This window comes from Ranitomeya imitator, chromosome 2 (genome assembly GCF_032444005.1).
Source record: "Ranitomeya imitator isolate aRanImi1 chromosome 2, aRanImi1.pri, whole genome shotgun sequence".
In the NCBI taxonomy this organism is placed as follows: Eukaryota; Metazoa; Chordata; class Amphibia; order Anura; family Dendrobatidae; genus Ranitomeya; species Ranitomeya imitator.
Window position 1 is genome coordinate 486,160,453 of NC_091283.1, and position 10,100 is coordinate 486,170,552.

The window sequence follows — 10,100 nt, forward strand, 5'->3', positions numbered from 1 at the left end:
CAGTTTGGCTTCCTGTCCGGACGGCGGGAGCCTGCAGGATTTCGTCTTACCCGGGTCTGCCAAGCCTCTGTGCGGTGTCCGGGGGGAACGGCAGAGACGGGGGCCCGGAAGCAGCGTCGGGGGAAGTCCTGTGTCCAGCTTCCCCCCTCGTCTGGCAAGGATCGGTGGCGTTCCTGGGGGAAGGCATGCCGCCCTGGGTCGTCCACGCGCGATGCTGCTGGAGCAGGTCGGCGCTTATGACCCGGAAGTAGAGCTAACGACTTCCGGAGGAGCGCGGGACTTTTAAAAAGAAGGCAGCGCTTGGTGAGTGTGTGCGGCAACATGTCTTCTACAGGAGACGCCGAACACCGACAGCTAGGAGAGCAGAGGAGCAGCAGCAGATCTCGTAGTGGTGATGTGGTACGCGGGCAGCAGGACCCTGGCAACCCGACGTCACGTCGCACCTCACCCCCTCAGAAACCCGTACTCTATATTTGTCAGCAGTGGTGAGTGTTATATCCGAGCCGTTGGCTGATACAACTGTTTTCTGTACTATGCTTTGTTATAGGGGAAGAAGGTCTCTAAATCTAAGCATAAGCAGTGTGCTTTATGCACGGAGCCACTACCTGACACCTGTTTAAAGAAGTTATGTCAGACGTGTATATGCCGTACGTTAGAAGAAGAGGCCCCTCTCCGGGTATCGGATTTGAGGGAAGTAATTAGGGAAGAAATAAAATCGTCCCTTATCTAGACGGCATGAAAAGATCAGTATGGAGATGGTGTCCGATTCTAGCCCTTCGTTACAAGAGGGCGAATGCTCGGAAAGTTCTTCACCATCCTCCTCAGATGAGGAGGGAAGGCCTTGCTTTTCCACTGACAATATGGAGACTTTAATTAAGGCAGTCCGTGCGACTATGGGGGTTGCAGAGAGTAAAGAACCGAAAACAACCCAGGAGATCATGTTCGCAGGGCTGAGCCAGAGAAGTCGTAAAGCTTTCCCGGTGGTAGATTCCATTAAAGATCTGGTCAAATGGGAGTGGGACAAGCTGGATAAAGGGTTCTTACCTTCAGCCGCTAAAAGAAGGTACCCCTTTGAGGATGACGCCTTATCCCAGTGGATGAAGATTCCGAAAGTAGATGCGGCAGTAGCCTCTACTTCAAAAACAGCCTCGCTACCATTAGAGGATGTAGGACTCCTTAAGGATCCTTCAGACAGGAAGGCTGACATGCTCCTTAAGAAGCTGTGGGAGTCATCATCTGGAGCCTTTAAGCCCGCAATCGCAGGCACCTGTACTGCTAGATCAATTATGGTCTGGGTGACTCAGCTGGAGGAACAGCTTAAAGCAAAAGTACCCAGGGATAAATTGTTGAATTCCCTGTCTCAGGCCAGAGAAGGAGCGGCTTATCTAGCTGATGCCTCGATTGATTCCCTGAAATTGGCTGCAAGATCGGCGGGTCTTTCAAATGCAGCCCGACGGGCACTATGGCTAAAGACCTGGAAGGGGGATGCTCAGGCTAAAGCCAAATTGTGCTCCATTCCGTGTAGGGGTGAGTACCTATTCGGCCCGGTGCTGGATGACATCCCTGCAAAGGCAGAAGATAGAAAGAAGGGATTTCCTAAAACGTTTAATCCCACTTTTAGGAACGCCTTCCGGAGACGCATGCCCTTCAGAAAATTCCAGTCAGACCAGTAGGGATATAATCGTACTGGGAAACATCGGATCAAAAGAAGAAAGGTGGATACTATAAGAACCCTTCATCTTTCTCAAGACGTAGACGTAACTACAGATAGAACAGATCTACCAGTAGGGGGAAGACTGAGGTTCTTCTCAGATGAATGGAAAAAGATAACTTCTAGTGCCTGGCTAATGGGGGTAGTTGAGTCAGGGTTAAAATTAGAATTTTTGAGAACTCCCCCAAATCATTTTGTAATAACATCGCTGGACACTCCGGCCCAACAACAGGCCTTAGAATTAGAGATTCAACAATTGCTTACAAAGCGAGTTATTGAAGAGGTTCCAAAACATCAGGAGAAGTCGGGGTTTTATTCTCCGCTGTTTTTAATCTGCAAACCTGATGGGTCCTTTAGGACTATCATAAATTTGTGTAAATTAAATAAATATCTTCAGTACCACGCTTTTAAGATGGAATCCATTAGGTCAACAACTAAGCTTTTGTTTCCTAGGTGCTACATGTCGGTCTTGGATCTAAAAGATGCATACTACCATCTTCCAGTTTATAGAAATCACCAGCAATTCCTCAGGATGGCAGTATGGGTAAACCATCAGATTAAACATTTCCAATTTTTGGCAATGCCCTTTGGCCTGTCTATGGCACCTAGAGTTTTTACAAAGGTTGTTTCGGAAGTAATGGCCCATATCAGGGAAAGGGAAACCCTTGTAGTGCCCTATCTAGATGATTTTTTAATAGTTGGGAATTCAATTGCTCAGTGTACGGCTAGGGTAAATGCCATAATATCATCCCTACAGGAACTCGGATGGATAATCAACTGGGAAAAGTCAAAACTGGAACCTACAAGACGTCAAATGTTCCTAGGAGTTCTTCTAGACTCAGAAGATCAGTCATCCTTCCTACCAGAAGAGAAGAAGCAGAAGATCATTCGAAGGATCACGGCCGTAAGGAAAGTTCCAAACTTAAGTTTAAGAGACGCAATGTCTCTACTGGGATCATTGACTGCGTGTATACCGGCGGTGAGATGGGCTCAGGCTCATATGCTTCAGTACGAAGTTCTTCAAGCAGAGAAAGATCTTCAGGGTTCTCTAAGCAGAAAGTTCAATTTATCACCCGCCACTCTTGACGATCTGAGATGGTGGCTCAATCTAGCACATTTAGCAAAGGGAGTTCTCTGGACCATCACTCCGGATAATGTAGTTACAACAGATGCCAGTCCGTTCGGTTGGGGAGCCCATATGGGAGACATTCTAACCCAAGGGCGATGGTCGATTCAAGAATCCCAGAATTCCTCAAATCTAAGAGAGCTTGCTGCGGTCAATCAAGCTCTTCTTTGCTTACTACCATCCCTGAGAAATTCGCATGTACAGATACAAACCGACAATATGAATGTGGTGGCCTACATCAATCATCAGGGGGGGACAAGGTCACGATCCCTAATGACCACTACAGCACAGATATTGTCCCTGCCCGAGAATCTCTTACATTCCCTGTCGGCAGTTCATATAAAAGGGGAACTCAATATAGAGGCAGACTATCTGTCGCCATTCCCTTCGTCAGGGGGAATGGTCCCTAAACAAACAGATATTCGATTGGATAGTCAATCTTTGGGGGTTGCCGGTAATAGATCTATTTGCTACGAGGGAGAACAGGAAGGTCAGGAGGTTTGCATCTTTACACATAGCAGACCGACCGTTCATAGTGGATTCCCTTCGTGTCCATTGGGATTTCCAGCTGGCATATGCCTTTCCCCCAGAAAGATCAGGGAGGAAAGAGCCAGAGTGATCTTAATCGCCCCCTTCTGGCCCAGGAGGCCTTGGTTCTCTCTCCTCAGGACAATGTCTGTGACCGATCCCTGGGTGCTGCCAGTGGTTCCGGAACTCCTTTCTCAAGGTCCATTTCGTCATCCAAATTTGGAGACTCTTCACTTAACGGCTTGGAACGTGAGAGGGAGCTTCTGAGGGAGAGGGGGTTCTCTAATGCTTTAATAGCTACCTTATTGAAAAGCAGGAAGGAGGTCACTACGAAGATCTACACAAAAATTTGGAAAAAATTCCTTATGTTTTATCAGCAACCATTAGGAGATAAAGCTCCGATTTAGGCTATTTTGGAATTCCTTCAGAAAGGCTGGGAATTGGGTTTAGCAGTCAACACTCTAAGAGTTCATGTTTCAGCCTTAGGGGCTCTGTATAACAGTGATATAGCTGGTAATAGATGGGTTGCTAGGTTTATTAAGGCATGTCAGCGTTCTAACCCAATCCATATTGTGAGGTTACCCCCTTGGGATCTAAATTTGGTGCTTGAGGCGTTGACTGAACCTCCTTTCGAGCCATTGGATTCTATTTCGATAAAAAATTTAACCCTAAAAACAGCTCTACTTTTAGCATTAACATCTGCTAGGAGGGTCAGTGATATACTTGTGTTGTCAGTAGATCCTCCCTATCTAATAATTCTCCAGGATAAGATTGTCTTAAAACCTGATCCTGCATACCTGCCAAAAGTAGCAACTAAATTTCATAGAAGTCAGGAGATTTATTTACCATCTTTTTATGAAAATCCAGGTTCAGAAGAGAAGAAATATCATACTCTAGATGTAAAGAGGGCGATATTAGAATACTTGAATAGGACAAAAAGCTGGAGACAGAGTAGGGCTCTGTTTGTTTCTTTCCAGAATCGGAAAAAGGGTTCAAGTGTCACGAAGAATTCTATCGCTAGATGGATTAGAGAAGCGATATGTCTTGCTTACTCTGCCAGGGGAGTAACACCACTAGAAGGCATCAGGGCGCACTCCACTCGGGCTATGGCATCATCGTGGGCGGAGAAGGCAGATGTCCCCATTGAAATGATATGTAAGGCGGCAACTTGGTCATCACCTTCCACCTTTTATAAGCACTATCGCCTTGATCTATCTGCCAATTCCAGCTTACAGTTTGGCCGTTCAGTACTTAGTGCTGTGGTCCCTCCCAAATAGATAATCTTTGAAAGTCTCTCGTTGTGGGTGCTGTCGTGGCGATAGGAAAACCGGTTTTTACGTACCGGTAATAGGATTTTACAGAGTCCACGACAGCACCCATACACCCCCCCGTATTTAGTTACTTATTCTTGCACTCTGTTGGAAGGTGTGCCTTTAGAGATGACTCTATAGAGGTGGTGGTATCTAGTAGTGTTTAAGATAATATTGTCATGTACTGATTCATTGGCGGTATCCCTTGTACTCTGGAACACAAACTGGAGGGCGAGGGGGACCGCCCCTTTTTAACCTGTAGGTTCCTGTCTGGAAGGTGGGCGGATCCCCTCTCTCGTTGTGGGTGCTGTCGTGGACTCTGTAAAATCCTATTACCCGTACGTAAAAACCGGTTTCATTTTCTAAGGCTATGTGCCCACGTTGCAGAATGTTTGCAGAATTTGCCTGATCAAAACCAGACTCCTTTCACAGGAAATCCGCTTGTGTTTTTTTTGCGGAGCGTCCCGATACAATTATATAGCGGCAAAATCACTGAAATTCCGCAAAATGAATGAACATGCTGTGTTTTTTTTCCGTGATGCTTTTGCGGAAAAAAACGCAGCATGGGAAAAACAATGCAGAATTCCATTAAAAATAATGGGATACGTTTAGTAAGCATTTTCACAGCGAAAAAACACAACGTGTGCACATAGCCTTATAGTGCTGAGCTCAATGATTGGCTGCAGTGGTGGTGCGACCTGTCAATTCAACATCACTGCTGCAGCTAAAATACTTGATCAGAGAAGCGTTACAGCCAGCTCTAGACCCGGTTAGGGAGAGTAATATGCTTTCATTTTACATGATGTGCAGCATATGATACACTTTTCAAAAAGTGGAAAGCCCCTTTAAGCACTTTGATATCCAACATCCCTGATTCTTCTTTCTCTTCATTTTTTTTTTGTTGGCACAACAACTAGGTCTCTCCACCAGTCATGTAAAAATTGTCTTGATAATGTCTAAAGGTACCGTCACACTTAGCGACGCTGCAGCGATACCGACAACGATCCGGATCGCTGCAGCGTCGCTGTTTGGTCGCTGGAGAGCTGTCACACAGACAGCTCTCCAGTGACCAACGATCCCGAGGTCCCCGGTAACCAGGGTAAACATCGGGTAACTAAGCGCAGGGCCGCGCTTAGTAACCCGCTGTTTACCCTGGTTACCAGCGTAAAAAAACAAACAGTACATACTTACATTCAGCTGTCTGTCCCTTGCCGTCTGGTTCCTGCACTGACTGCTGGCCGTGAAAGTGAAAGCACAGCACAGCGGTGAGTCACACAGCGGTGACTCACCGCTGTGGCTGTGCTCTGCTTTCACTTTACGGCCAGCAGTCAGTGCAGGAACCAGACGGCAAGGGACAGACAGCTGAATGTAAGTATGTACTGTTTGTTTTTTTACGCTGGTAACCAGGGTAAACAGCGGGTTACTAAGCGCGGCCCTGCGCTTAGTTACCCGATGTTTACCCTGGTTACCAGTGAAGACATCGCTGAATCGGTGTCACACACGCCGATTCAGCGATGTCTACGGGGAGTCCAGCGACGAAATAAAGTTCTGGACTTTCTTCCCCGACCAGTGATCTCCCAGCAGGGGCCTGATCGCTGCTGCCTGTCACACTGGACGATATTGCTAGCGAGGACGCTGCAACGTCACGGATCGCTAGCGATATCGTCTAGTGTGACAGTACCTTAAGTAAAACGTCCGTTAGAAGGGCTGATTGGCTATATGTAGGTCAATCGTCTCTTAGTAATTGGTTTGTTTACACAGGGTGATGAATACACAGTGAACGAGCAGGCTTACCGCTTGACTAAATGAATCTCAAACGATAGATGCCAAGACATAGCTCGCATACCTGGTTGCTTGAACATCCTGCCTAAAGGTACCGTTACACTAAACGATTTAGAGAAAAGCAAAATCTATATACTGACTGTAGGTCACATAGATGGTACCACTGTAAATAATATATATAACAAAGCATAAGTGGAAAAGCTAAAACGTAACTTTTATTATAACATAAGCCACACGAAAACTGAACCAAACACCCAAGTGAATAAAAGCTGGGGCAAGGTCTAAGCTCAATGGTATGATGACCATAGAGACCAGTTAACCCCTGACAACAGGATTGTCTGATTTCATCTGCGAAATGTTAGAGAAATCAAACTATACTAGTATATGACCTGGAGAAAAGCTGAAGTCAAAAAACATGTATTGTATTCAGCATCATATACCTAGTTACATGTAAAAACAAAGAGTTGCCAGCAGTAGACGCATATATTTAACCAGTGCTACTGGTGGCTATATACATAAAAAAGGAACAATCTCACCAGTTCCAAGGTGTAGGCAAAGGAGCACCGGAAGGCCTCTAGTCAGGGGATAATCCGGAAAGGAAGAGACGACAGTCCCTATGTCAGTCCCTATGGGGCTATCAGTAAGCTATCCCCAAAGCTCCTGCCCTTACAAGGGCAGTCCACAGCTACCCCTGTATACACATGCCCTGCACTCTCCCTGTATAGTCCGTCCCGACGCGTTTCATCCAAGCTGATTCCTCAGGGGACTTGCTTGTGCATGGAGATAAAGTGCCTATGTGCTAGAAAGGAGGGACATAAAGTCCTGCCACCCTCTATGCTGTCCTGCAGAGAGTGGTACAGGCGTGGGGCTTGTATTTAAATAGACAGAGGGGGAGGTGGAAAGGGGGCGACCACTTCCCCTGGGTAATCATGTGACAGCTATGAGTAACCATGGCGACTTAGAAAACAAACACATGTGGGGGATCTACTGTTATGTGGCATACATGCGTGCTGCCGCTCAGGAGGTCCACGTGGCTACCCGCATTACCTATTCACTCACTAACCTGTGACGTCACACGCCGAGAATCATAAGGCAGATTACCTGCAGATGAGGGGCAACAGGCGCTTCCTGTCCAGCATGCTGACGCCGGCGCGCGGAGTTCCCTAGTAGCAGAGACGCCGCGCTGTAAGCTATGGCGCCGCTCACACTTCCTGTCAGAAGCGCTCACACCGGAAGTGAGTGTAGCTAGGCAACGAGAGACGTCAGGCTGTATGCCTATGCCGCTGCCTGCAAGGTCCACTGACAAATACCGATAATCCTGAAGTATGGACTAAGGTAGTAGAAAGCACCTAAGAGTATAGCACCACGCGCCTAACTCAATACTGAGTATACTAAACGGCAACCGAACTAAACCGGAAAAGCCCATCACTAGGCAACCAGACGCCACTAAGGGCTATAATGGGTGCTGAAATTGGACCTGCGATAGCCCGATAAAAACCAAAATAAGTGAGTGAGTGTTAAAGCGCCACATATTTGAGATGGCTACACGGGCTGAGAATAATTAGCCAATGAAAGAATAGTGCCACATATGACAAAAACACCCATACCAAAAAAATATATGGTAAATAATATAAAAGCAATTGTTAATCATGAGAATCCCATAACAAAATTGGGTGGGCAAAATAAGGACTTAGGCATGATAAGATAACACTGACTGTATCACACTGAAAGAAGGACATAAAACAAAGGCAAGGGGAAGTGATTCAGATAAAGCAGCTATAATTAATTTGATCATTTAGGCCTTGTGGACTCACTGTGTTTAAGTAGAAAGTCCACTTGGCCTCACGTTGTAACAACATTTGGTCCCAGTCGCCTCCACGTACAGGTTTTGTAACCTTTTCAATGGCCATAAACTTATGTCCTTCTTTCAGTGTGATACAGTCAGTGTTATCTTATCATGCCTAAGTCCTTATTTTGCCCACCCAATTTTGTTATGGGATTCTCATGATTAACAATTGCTTTTATATTATTTACCATATATTTTTTGGTATGGGTGTTTTTGTCATATGTGGCACTATTCTTTCATTGGCTAATTATTCTCAGCCCGTGTAGCCATCTCAAATATGTGGCGCTTTAACACTCACTCACTTATTTTGGTTTTTATCGGGCTATCGCAGGTCCAATTTCAGCACCCATTATAGCCCTTAGTGGCGTCTGGTTGCCTAGTGATGGGCTTTTCCGGTTTAGTTCGGTTGCCGTTTAGTATACTCAGTATTGAGTTAGGCGCGTGGTGCTATACTCTTAGGTGCTTTCTACTACCTTAGTCCATACTTCAGGATTATCGGTATTTGTCAGTGGACCTTGCAGGCAGCGGCATAGGCATACAGCCTGACGTCTCTCGTTGCCTAGCTACCCTCACTTCCGGTGTGAGCGCTTCTGACAGGAAGTGTGAGCGGCGCCATAGCTTACAGCGCGGCGTCTCTGCTACTAGGGAACTCCGCGCGCCGGCGTCAGCATGCTGGACAGGAAGCGCCTGTTGCCCCTCATCTGCAGGTAATCTGCCTTATGATTCTCGGCGTGTGACGTCACAGGTTAGTGAGTGAATAGGTAATGCGGGTAGCCACGTGGACCTCCTGAGCGGCAGCACGCATGTATGCCACATAACAGTAGATCCCCCACATGTGTTTGTTTTCTAAGTCGCCATGGTTACTCATAGCTGTCACATGATTACCCAGGGGAAGTGGTCGCCCCCTTTCCACCTCCCCCTCTGTCTATTTAAATACAAGCCCCACGCCTGTACCACTCTCTGCAGGACAGCATAGAGGGTGGCAGGACTTTATGTCCCTCCTTTCTAGCACATAGGCACTTTATCTCCATGTACAAGCAAGTCCCCTGAGGAATCAGCTCAGCTTGGATGAAACGCGTCGGGACGGACTATACAGGGAGAGTGCAGGGCATGTGTATACAGGGGTAGCTGTGGACTGCCCTTGTAAGGGCAGGAGCTTTGGGGATAGCTTACTGATAGCCCCATAGGGACTGACATAGGGACTGTCGTCTCTTCCTTTCCGGATTATCCCCTGACTAGAGGCCTTCCGGTGCTCCTTTGCCTACACCTTGGAACTGGTGAGATTGTTCCTTTTTTATGTATATAGCCACCAGTAGCACTGGTTAAATATATGCGTCTACTGCTGGCAACTCTTTGTTTTTACATGTAACTAGGTATATGATGCTGAATACAATACATGTTTTTTGACTTCAGCTTTTCTCCAGGTCATATACTAGTATAGTTTGATTTCTCTAACATTTCGCAGATGAAATCAGACAATCCTGTTGTCAGGGGTTAACTGGTCTCTATGGTCATCATACCATTGGGCTTAGACCTTGCCCCAGCTTTTATTCACTTGGGTGTTTGGTTTAGTTTTCGTGTGGCTTATGTTATAATAAAAGTTACATTTTAGCTTTTCCACTAAACGATTTACCAACGATCACGACCAGCGATACGACCTGGCCGTGATCGTTGGCAAGTCGTTGTGTGGTCGCTGGGGAGCTGTCACATAGACAGCTCTCCAGCGACCAACGATGCTGAAGTCCCCGGGTAACCAGGGTAAACATCGGGTTATTAAGCGCAGGGCCACGCTTAGTA